Source organism: Mesocricetus auratus, unplaced genomic scaffold (genome assembly GCF_017639785.1).
Source record: "Mesocricetus auratus isolate SY011 unplaced genomic scaffold, BCM_Maur_2.0 Super-Scaffold_4256, whole genome shotgun sequence".
Classification (NCBI taxonomy): domain Eukaryota; kingdom Metazoa; phylum Chordata; class Mammalia; order Rodentia; family Cricetidae; genus Mesocricetus; species Mesocricetus auratus.
In genome coordinates, this window is record NW_024429182.1 from 94,760,737 (window position 1) to 94,773,021 (window position 12,285).

The 12,285-nt window shown below is 39.5% G+C and overlaps 1 pseudogene; it reads left to right on the forward strand.

Annotated features, from left to right (window-relative positions):
* Positions 1 to 2,240: 2,240 nt before the first annotated feature.
* LOC121144052 lies at positions 2,241 to 3,667 on the forward strand (annotated as a pseudogene).
* The last annotated feature ends 8,618 nt before the right edge of the window (positions 3,668 to 12,285 follow it).

The window sequence follows — 12,285 nt, forward strand, 5'->3', positions numbered from 1 at the left end:
GTGTCTGACTTTGCTTTCTCAACCCTCATGCAAGTTTTAATAATCATGAATAATACATCAGCACACTTCATTAATTTTTCTCTATTAATTTTTATTAGTATGTATTACTTGATCAAACTGATGGCATTTATTAGGCCATTTTTCCATAAGATATGTTGAGCATATTACCTTTACATTCTCATTCCATTTCCTCTTCTCCTTTCCACTGATCCCAATTGTAGTCCTTTTCAGTTATCTTGTTTTTTTTTTATATTTCCACATGTTATGCTTGTCTTTCAGAGTATGAACTATATCTTTTCTATGTCATTCTTGATTTATTTGTTTATTTATTTTATTTTTAAATTTAAATTAGAAACAAGGTTGCTTCACATGTCAATCCCTGATCCCTGTCCCTCTCTCTCCCCTCCTCCCATGCCATCCCACCAACCCTCACTTCCCTCCTCCTGAAATCCCCAGGGAGGGTGAGGCCCTCATGAGGGGTATCCGTAATCTGTCATTTCATCCAGGCAGGGCCTAGGCCCCCCAATAGTTTAGGCTAAGATAGAATCCCTCATTTTGGGATGAGAACCCAAAGTTAATTTCTATGCCAGGGATAAATATTGATCTACTACACAAGGCCCCACAGATTGCCTAGGCCTTGTCACTGACACTCACATTCAGGGAGTCTAAATCAGTCCCATGCTGGCCTCCCAGCCATCAGTCTGGGGTTCAAGAGCTCCCCCTTGTTCAGGTCAGCTGTTTCTGTGGGTTAAACAAGCCCAGTCTTGACCCCTATGCTCATCAGTCCTCCCTGTCTGTCACTGGGTTCTTTGAGTTCAGCTCAGTGTTTAGGTGTGTGTGTCTGACTCTGCTTCCATCAGTAATTGGTGGAAGGTTCTGTTTCCAAGACTCTCTGGCAGTGGGATTGTAAGCTGGCACTCCCCTGATCCATGTCTAAAACCCATACATGAGTTAGTACATGCAATGTTTATCTTTTTGTGACTGGGTTACCTCACTCAGGATGGTTTCTTCTAATGCCATCCATTTGCCTGCAAATTTCAAGATCCCATTGGGTTTTTTTTTCCGGCTGAATAGAACATCATTGTGTAAATGTACCACCTTTTTTCTATCCACCCTTCAGTTGAGGGGCATCTAAGTTCTTCCAGGCTCTGGCTATTACAAATAATGCTGCTATGAACATAGTTGAACAGATATCCTTATTGTATGAATATCTTTTGTATATATGCCTAAGAGTGAATTGCTGGGTTTTGTGGTAGGCTAATTCCCGTTTTCATGAGCAATCTCCATGATGATTTACAAAGTGGCTGTACATGTTGGCACTCCCACCAGCAGTGGAGAAGTGTTCCCCTTTCTCCACATCCCCTCCAGCATAAACTGTCATTGGTGTTTTTGATTTTTAACCATTCTGACAGGAGTAAGATGGTATCTCAGAGTTGTGTTGATTTGCATTTCCCGGATGGCTAAGGATGTTGAGCACTTTCTCAAGTGCCTCTCAGCCATTTTAGACTCCTCTATTGAAAATTCTCTATTTAGTTCTGCAGCCCACTTTTTAATTGGATCCTTTGGTGTTTTGGAGACTTGCTTCTTGAGTTCTTTGTAAATTTTGGAGATCAACGCTCTGTCAGATGTGGGATTAGTGAATATTTTTTCCCATGCTGTTGGCTGCCTTTTTGTCTTGCTGACTGTGTCCTTTGCCTTACAAAAGCTCCTCAGTTTCGGGAGGTCCCATTTATTAATTGTTGATCTCACGGTCTGTGCTATTGGTGTTATATTCAGGAAGCTGTCTCTTGTACCAATTCGTTCCAGGGTGCCACCCACTTTCTCTTCTAAGAAGTTCAGTGTGGCTGGATTTATGTTGAGGTCTTTGATCCATTTGGACTTAAGTTTTGTGCATGGCGATAAACATGGATCTATACCCATTCTTCTACCTGCCAGCCTCCAATTATGCCAGCACCATTTGTTGAAAATGCTTTCTTTTTTCCATTGTATATTTTTAGCTTCTTTGTCAAAGATCAGATGTTCATACATGTGTGTGTAAATGTCAGCGTTTTCAATTCTATTCCATTGGCCTATCTGTCTATTTTTGTGCCAATACCAAGCTGTTTTCAAGACTATAGGTCTATAATAGAGCTTGAAGTCAGGCATGGTAATGCCTCCAGACGTTGCTTTGTTGAACAGGGTTGTTTTGGCTATCCTGGGTCTTTTGTTTTTCCATACAAAATTGTTTTCTCCTTCTTAAAATGGTGGTTGTCTACCCTTGGAACCAGAAGTTTTTGAACACTTTGGAGACCTGTCCTCTGCCAGTGCTGTCATGAATAACGTCCAGGTGAAGGCCCATGACAAGAAGGTGATACACTCCTTCGCTGATGGCCTGAAGCACCTGGACAACCTGAAGGACACCTTTTCCAGCCAAAGTGAGCTCTACTGTGACAAGCTTCAAGTGGATCCTGAGAACTTCAGGGTGAGTCTGATGGGTCTGCCAGTGGCTTCCTTCCTCTGGCTTTTGTGATCACCTCTCCATCAGAAGGAAGGGGAAGAGATCCTAGGGATAAGTTTAGAAGAATGGGGTCTGCTTGTGCCAAGTGGAGTGTTGAGAAGACTTTGATTATTTTACCCTCCACTAGTAGTCATTGTTTCCTCTCACTTTGTTCTTCTATATTTGATTTCCTCTTTCTCCAGCAAACTTTCATTTTTCAGTTGTGGTTTCAAAATCAATTTCTTCTTCTTTGTCTGCCCTTTTAGTTGTTTTACTTTGTTTCCTTTCTAGTATTTATTAGGAATTTGCTTTGAGGACAAGGAAGAAAAGTGAGACTCCCTGCTTCTTTGCACAGCTGTAAGGAGTACCAGAGACAACTGGCTTTCTGGCTAGGGCATAGGGTCATTTTTTCCCTAGAGAACAACTGCCAGCTGTGGGGAAATTGATGAAGGCCTTTGGACATCTGTCTTCTGACTGAGAAAAGGCATTCACTTTCATTTCAATGGTGTGCTAAATTATTTGTGTGTCTCATAAGAAGGGTTCACAATAAGAATTCAAGATTTAAAGTAGTAAAGTTTGGATTCTGCCATTGGGACTATATTTTGCACAAAATTCTGCTTTAGAAAAAAATTTTAATTATTTAAATTAGAAACAAGCTTCTTTTACAAGTCAATCCCAGTTTCCTCTCCCTGCCCTCATCCCCTACCCCTCCCATGCCTTCTCCTTTCTGCTGCCCAGGGAGGGTGAGGACTTCCATGAGGGATATTCAAAGTTGAAGCAGAACAATTCTTAATAAAATTGGCCAGAGGGCTCAAGTGCCATTCTGCTTATATTTTAAGATTAAATCCACAACTGCCATTTGAAAGGATCTTGCAATGTCTGGTATTTTTCTTTACTATCATGTGATGCCTGTCCTGTCTACCACAGCTCCTGGGCAATATGATCATCATTGTGCTGTCCCACGACCTGGGCAAGGACTTCACTCCCAGTGCACAGGCTGCCTTTCATAAGGTGGTGGCTGGTGTGGCCAATGCCCTGGCTCACAAGTACCACTAAAGCCCCCTTTCCTGCCCTTTTTCTGTGCTCAAAAGTCACTTGTTCCCTAGAGAACAACTGTCACCTGTGAGAAAAATGATGAAGGCCTTTGGGCATCTGTCTTCTGACTAATAGAAGTCCTTACTTTCACTGCAATGTTGTGCTATGCTATTCGTGTGTCACATAGAAGGGTTCATGCTAAAGATTCTTGATAGAAAGTAGTGAGGGTTTGATTCTGACCTAGGGAAAATAAATCAATGCCTGTGTTTCATGACAAGTACTGAGACATAAAGCAATTAAAATGGGTGGCTCAGGTAGTTTAGCCTCTCAGAGTGTCTCTGTTGCAGTTTCCCAGAACAGCTTCAAGTCTGCTGGCTGATATAGTCCAGGTTTGTACACTACTCAAGTTAGGACTTCAGATAAGACTAGCACTCTCCCTCACACTGAGACTGGACAACAGCTACTCTCCCAGAACTTGATCTTTATCTCAGTTTTCAGGCTCCACTAAAGTTACTGTTACCCTGAGACAACTGGGACTAATTTTAAGAACATGACACCTGCATTCTCAAGAAGTGGCGTACATGGTTACTGGTTATTCAATGGATGTTTCTCATCATTTAGAGGAGCTGGTCACAAGTTGGTATTGGTCATGATCAGGGAGTATACTAAGCAAAGGAAATTATATGCAAGCATCTCATTCTGAAAAGAAAAGGGGGGTATAAAATGGTAGCACAAAAGGGTATCTCATTGCATCTACTTTCACACTAAAAAGCAAGTAGTAGTTGTTATCCTTACTCTTTCCTGATAGCCACCTGGTTCCCATCCACTCTTCAGCCCCCAAATCACACACGAGACAGTAAGTATATTAATTATGAAAATTTTGGCCAATATCTAGGGCTTCTTATTTCTATGTCTGGCTTTCTAACCCTTAACTACTAATCTGTGCATTTCTACAAGGTCTTATCTTACTGGAGAAATATCTGGGGACATGTTACTCCTCTCCTGTCCTACATTGTGATTCCTGTGCCTATACCTCCCATTATCCTCGTTGTCTCCTAGTTCCCCCTATCTTGCTTTCCTACTGGTCAACAATGTTGTCTTCATCAACCAATAATTGAAACATATGTACAGAGTAGTTTACCCATCAACTAGTCTCAAATATTTTACCCTGGTAGGGATTTTTTTATATTCACACAAATTTAGGGTTATTTCTTTGAGACTTAGTATGTTTCTATTCTTTTTCAAGATATTTTTTCATATTGATACAAATTTAAGGTAATTTTATTATAATATATATTTATATACATATATATATTTCTATTCCTGCTTATAGTATTGTACCTATGCAACTCCTTTAAATAACTTACTTTTATATCTAATCATTGAAAACTATTAAGGATAATAAGAAATACACTTTAACAATTAGACATCTATAACAACCAAACTTGTAGTCATGTTAAGTATGTTTTCATGGCTAAACCAAATGTATTACCCAGTCATCAAACACTTAAGAATTTTGCAGACTATGGCATTTAAGATATTTTAATAACCTAAGACTTTTCATTACAATGAGAGGCTTCATTAATTGTGAAATGTGTGGCTTATGGTTCAGGCTTCTTATTGGCTACTCTCTCTTAATTATTAACCCATTTTTATTAATCTGTGTATCTTGACATGGTCAAGTGCCCAGTGGTGCCCAGGACTCTTTCTTTCTGGGCAGCTACATGGTGTCTCACTTAAGACTCATTCTCTGTGTTCCTCTTCGCAGAATTCCCCTATTCTGATAGCGCCACCTATAGTTCCTCCCTGGCTACATCCTGCTTATCCATTGGCTGAAACAGCTTTATTCATCAACCAAAAGAAAAGCATATATTCACAGGAGGACATATCACATCACATTATGAATTATTTTATTATTTAATACGCTAGTGATGTTTGCTTTTACCCTAGGTCTTAGGGTGAAAAGTCTCTGGTTCTAGTTTTCCAAGCAGTATTGGGATATAGGGTCCTTCTTGTACAGTGAATCTTAATTCAAATCAGACATGGGTTGGCTACTTCCAAATATTCTGTGCTGTAATTGTATTAGCATATGTTGCAGGCAGGATAGATTACAGGTAAAAAAAATTGAGCCTGGGATGTTGCCCAATTTTCTCTTTCAGTAACTTGCTGAGTAACTTCCTTCACCAAAGACAATAAAACACAGAGGTGAAGGTTCCATGTAGGCACCATGTCAACTTTTCTGCAGTCAATGAGTTGTAAGGATGCTGTTCTCAGCAATGGGATTCCACTGTCAGTTTGTGGAGAGGAACCCTTGGTCTTAGCATCAGCTTTATTTATTTGGGGATTTCCACAGCAAACATTTCACCAAAAAGTCAACTGTATGCAAATCAAAGCGACCACTGGAAATCTTGCCTGGCTATCAGATTTAGGTAGTTGAGACTCTGTATCTCTTATTAATAAGAATCCTCATTCTGATCAATTCTATAAGTTACAGGAAGTTTCTTCTGCACTAAGTTTCCATTTCGTGCCCTAAGTGACCATCGTTCTGGCTATTTTTCCCCTTACCATCTGCCACCTACTCATTTCCCTACACCTCCTGATGCTTCAAGTACAATCCCCACCTGCCTGCAGTTACCCATAAAATCGATTCTCTTTACCCTTCCAAGGGAGATTTATGCTTCCTCCCTAGATCCTGCCCCTTTGCCCAACCTCTCTAGTTCAGTGGACTGTAGCTTGGTTATAATTTACTTAACAGCCAATATCCACTTATAAGAGAATACATAATAGTCTTTCTGTGTCTTGGATAACTCTCTTAGACTGATTTTTTTCTTGTTGTATTCATTTTCCTGCACATTTAATGATGCGGTTTTTATTAAAGAGCCCAGTAGCACTCCATTGTGGAAATGCACCACATTTTATTTTTCATTCTTTGGTTTGTGAATATATAGATTGTTTCCTGTTTTTGGCTATTATGAATAAACCTGCGATGAACATGGTTGAGCCAGTGTTCTTGAGTTAACATGGAGCTTCCTCTGGGCATATGGCCAAGAGTGGTATAGTGAGATCTTCAAGTAGATTCCAAAATTTCTGAGGAAATGCCATATTAATTTCCATAGTGGTTGTAGAAGTTCCAGCAATGGAAGAGTGTTTCCCTTCCTCCACATCTTTGCCAGCAAGAGGTGTCACATGTGTTATTGATCTTAGCTATTCTGACAGAGGTAAGATGGAATGATGATGGGGGATGTCCTTCTGTATATATGTTTCTCTTATTGGTTGATGAATAAAATACAGTTTGGCCAATGAGCCAGGAAGATAGGTGGAAGCAGGTAGTGAGGAGAGGTCTTGGAAATGTAAGCCAAGGGCACCTGCCAGAAGAGACACCCTAAGAGAGCCCTCCTAAGGAGTAATAGGTTCAGACATTCTCCAGTAAGCCAAGACCATATGCCAATTCAGAGATTAATAGAAATGGGTTAGTAATTAAGACAGAGCTAGGCAGTAAGAAGCCCTGCTCATTGGCCAACAGTTTAATAACTAGTATAGCTTATTTGGGGATGAGAACAATTTTGCGACCAGGCTGGGGGGAAAGAACCTCCCAAAGTAGTTTTGAAATGCATTTCCCTAATGACTAAGGATGTTGAAAATTTCTTTAAATGTTTCTCTGATATTTGAGATTGTTGACAATTTTCTGTTTAGATCTGTACCTAGTTCTTTAATTGTATCATTGGGTTTTATTTATATCTACTTCCTTGGATCCATTATATATTTTGAATTTTAGTCCTCTATTGGATGTAGAGTTGGTAAAATATTTTCATATTCTATATTATGTCAATTTGTCTGATTGATGGTGTTTATGCCTTACAAAAGCTGTTCAGTTTCTTGGGTTCCTATTTATTAATTGTCAGCCTTAGTGCCTATTATTGGAGTTCTGCTCAGGAAGTTGTCTCCTGTACCAATTCACTGAAGGCTTCTCCCCACATTCTCTTCTATCAGGTTCATCATATCTGGTTTTATAATGAGGTGTTTGTTAAAAATTGACATAAATTTTGTGCATGGTGATAGGGATCTATTTGAATACTTCTACATGCAGAATCCAGTTAGACCAGCACCATTTGTTGAAGGTCGTGTCTTTTCCCAGTGTGTATTTGTGGCTTCTTTCTGAAAAATCAGGCATCCAGAGTATGTGGATTTATGCCTGGATCTTTAATTCAATTCCATTGATCCATGTGTTTTTATGCCATAGCATGTGGGCTTTATTACTATAGCTCTGTAGTACCACCTGAAAGTATGATGTTGATACCTCCAGCAGGCCTTTGATTGTTCATTTCTCTCTTACTTTCTTTTCCTTAATAAGGGAAACTAACTGGCAGAATACACACATTGCTCTTGACTCTGAATGCAATATGATCAGCAGCTTCAATCTCCTGCTGCCTCAAGTTCCCCACCATGATGTACCATACTGTGAGGTGTGAGATCAGTGCATTAAGTTGCTTTTGTCTGGGTGTTTTGTCGTAGTAATTAAACTTAATGTAACATAGAAATTATCATAAATGTTCCCAAGTTATAGGGTTCGGGTACTTGAAAGTGCATCCATGGAAGACTGTAAAGGTGAGGTATGGCATCAAGGCTGATCGCAGTTGTGGTTCACTTCTAAAATTACTTTAACAATGGTATAACTAATCTTCCAGCATACTGACTACCCAAGCAAGGCACTAGCTTAGTTCCAAATCCCACATCTCTAAATATTATTTTACAGTATTCCAGATAAAATCTCCTTGAAAAAAGCAAAGTTCCCTTGTGTCCTAAAGCTTTCCCTCTCCAGTGAAGTTCCCAATAGAGAACATAAGAAATATTCTGGATTTGCTGACTTTGTACTCCACTTCATTTATGGGAAAATTAAAAGTTGAAGTTTCATTTTTGAATTACTTCAATCTCAGATTCAATTAAGTTTTTTTCAAAACTCTTATATTTTTGGTTGTAAGCCTAGCATTTAATGGCTGAGGCATCTTTCATTCTAGGACTACAGAGCAATCTGGCACCAGGGAAATGTCCACAGATCCACAAGGATCTCCCCAACTAAGAATCGAAGCAATGGTGGAGAGGCTACCTTAAATGCCCTTCCCCTATAATGATGTTGATGACTGCCTTAAATGTCTTCATTGAGTTTTCATCCAGTAGCTGCTGGAGAACAAGTGCAGACACAGAGTTAAGCACTGGAACATACTCCTGGAGTCCAGTTTTATAGAGGGAGGAGAGATAAACAAAGGGGTCAAGACTGTGCTGGAGAAAGCCACAGAAAGACCTGACCTAGCATATGGATCTCAGTTGTAAACCTGGGGGAGCAACATTGGACCGAACAAAGCCCTCTGAATGTGGGTGTCAGTTTTGAGGGCTGGGAAGTCTATGGGACCTCTGACAATGGAACCAGTATTTATCCTTGGTCACAAATGGGTTTTAGGTGCCCATTCCCCATGGAGGAATGGTCTCTCACCCCAGATACATGGTGGAGGACCTAGGCCCTTCCCCAAATGACATGATAGCTTTGGATGATCCCTCATGGAAGGCCTCATTCTCCCTGGGGAGCATATGGGGCTGGGGTACATGGGTAAGTGGGGAGCATGGGATGAGGGGATTGTGGGGGAACTGGGTTTGACATGCAAATAAGATTGGTCCTAAATTTAAAATTTTTTCAAAAAGTTTTCAAAACTTCCTTGGAAAATTTTCATTTATTCCTACTTTAACATTGGTTCAAAATTCCTTTTAGCTAAAGCACATGCCATGCCTTATATAGTCTCTGTTTATAAACAAATGTTTATATTGCATTTTGACTTCATACAGTGACTTGTGCTAAACTATCCAATAGGTGGTAAGAAAAGAACTTGGTCCTCTTTTGGGACTCCTAACAGCTAGAACAGGGGCTGTCTCTAAAACTCTGTTTCCTGCTTTCAGGATCATTTCCTCCTACAGAGTTACCTCATCCAGACTTAATAGGGGAGGAGATGCCTAGTCTCTAAAACTTGACATTCCATGGCAAACAGATATCCATGGGAGGCCTTGCTTTTTTTGAAGAGAAAGGAAGAGGAGTGGATGGAAGAGAGGATGTCTTGGAGGGGAGGAGAGAGAAGGAACTGAGGTCAGGATGCACAGACAATAAACAAAGAAAAATCAAATCAATAAACAAAGCAAATAATTACAAAACAGAAAAATTCTATAAAATAGTCAATGGACAAAGTAATCATTGTCTTAAAACTTTTTGGATAGAGGACAATCAGAGTGAGAAAACCACATACCACATGTCAGCTCTGTTGTGAATGCTATAAAACCCAATGAAGACCACCAACCACATTGTAGTTCTCATGGAAATGCCACAATACCCACTGAATAGTACCACATGGCAGCTCTAGTATAAATGCTACAATACCCAGTGAAGTCTACCACGGGGCACCTCTGATGTATATACCACATTACCCAGTGAAGACCACCAATCACTTGGCAACTCTGGTTTAAATGCTAAAATATCCAATAAAGATCACCAACCTAATGGCATCTCTGCTGTAGATTCTATAATACCCAGTTAAGACAACCAATCACATGGCAGCTCTGACATACATGCTACAATACACAATGAGGAAGCACATGGGAAACTAAGTCACTGCCTTCATAGTGAGTAGAATTTCTCACCTCAGTGTCATTCTTGCCATACATGAAATTTTCTGGGCTTTTAGAACTTCCTAATATATAGATTTATTGATACCTACATTGTGCCCCTGTTGGTTATTTTCTATTTACCTGTTAAACAGACAAAACAATGTTATGTGTATAAGAGTGCATTCATCGTGACTCTCTGTGTACTGCCAAAAGAGACTGACTATGTTGTTTATTTAGTATTAATTTCTTTGCTTGACTCTGAGATTAAAATTTTCATCATAAAGATTCTTCCTTCCCTTTCTACCCAAAAGCTTCTCAGATACCCCTCCCAACTGTTATTGAAATTTTGGCCTCTCTTTTCATTAATTGTTATTGTGCACATGTATGGATTTGTATATACGCTGTGCTGTGCCAAGTCTAAGTGAAAATGGACTTTTGCGCTCAACCACATTCCCTGAAAACAGAATTGTACATATAAGGGAAAGAGACCACTTTACATTGGGAGAGAGTGTCAAAAAGTCATAAGATTGTAAAACAGAAGCAGAGATACTCCAGAGTCATGTCAAGAAGCTTAGTCTTACATTCCTGAGAACAATAAAATCTATAATAAAAATCAGATATCAAGTAGAAACCAGAGACAATACAGTCAAGATATCACAGATATAACCAAATATCACTGGAAAAAGTCAATGAAGTGTTTCTTAGTGATATTCTGCTCCACTCACAGATTAGTAAGTACCCCAATTGTCATCAGAGAGGCATTGTCCAGCAACTAATAGGAGCAGCTATAGAGACTCACCACCAAACACTATTGGAGCCATGGGAACCCTGCAATTGGGGGAGTGAGGAAGGATACAGAGGTGTCGAGAACACCAGCAGAACATGACTAAGCATCTAACAGGGGCTCACAGAGACTGAAGTGACTATCACAGACCATGTAGGGTCTGAACAAGGTCTTCTGCATAGATCTTATGGTAGTGTAGACTGGTGAGCTTGTGGGACTTTCAAGAATGGGAGGTATTTATGACTCCTTTTCCTGCACTTGAGACTCATTTCTTCTCCTGGATCTCTTCACCCAAACTTGATATGAGGGTTTGAGCCTTATGTCACTGTAATTAGTTGTGCCACATTGGAGTGACATTAGGCCTGCTTTAAAATCTTAAAAGGGTTATTTTTTAATAAAATTAAAGAAACAGAAGAGGAGTAGATCTAGGGAAGGAGGGTGAAGGGGACTGGGAGGAGTGGCAGTAGGGGAAACTGTGGTCAGTATATAATGTATTTAAAGAGCAAATTTAAAATAAAAAACAGACATGAAGAAATGCATGATGTTTGGGCAATGTATAAGAAACCAATAAAACTTACAGACAGCAAGATTTTTGACAGGGTGAGGGAGACAATCTAAGTATTTTCCCTCCAAATAAAGAAGAAAAAGCACAATACCTTCCTGTATCATCTCATGTGTCTCCACTCTGGAAGCAGACAACCATGGAAAGAATTTTGTCCTAAAATAATCATCATTTGGGGGAATTCAGGATAATTCTTTGAAACTTATATCCTGCATCAACAGTTCCTAGTTATCAGAAGCCATGGTCTTCATATTTAAATTAAATGGTTAGAAAAAACTTAACAGATTTTTTGTGATATTCTCATTTTTTGGTGTCAGAGCCCCTGTGAAAGTTTGGGAGTGGAAATTCAATCTTAACTGCTGTAGAGAATTTACTGTCTAGTCATTTCAGTTCTTTATGACTTTATAAACTACATGTCCATGTTTTGATGAAGAGGAGTATATATTTAAGAGGTAGGGAGAAACAAAGAAATGTGCAGAGATCAGATAGTCAGACAGTCCTGGAAGAATTAAAGGATGGAGGGACTGAGTGATAGATGAAGGTACGGATGGAGGGAAGTAGACAGAGAAAGAGACAGAATGGAGAGCCAATCTTACTTTGACTAAAAATGCGTATTCCTTTTCCTCTTTTCATGGAACATTTTGAGGACTTGGTTGAATACTTTCACATAATGTGTATAATGTCTGTTAGTCATTTTCACCCACATGTGTCTCTCTCTTACCTCTGATACAGCCTTCCTTCCCAGAATCTCCTCATACATACATATCTTTTTTTCGTGTGGCT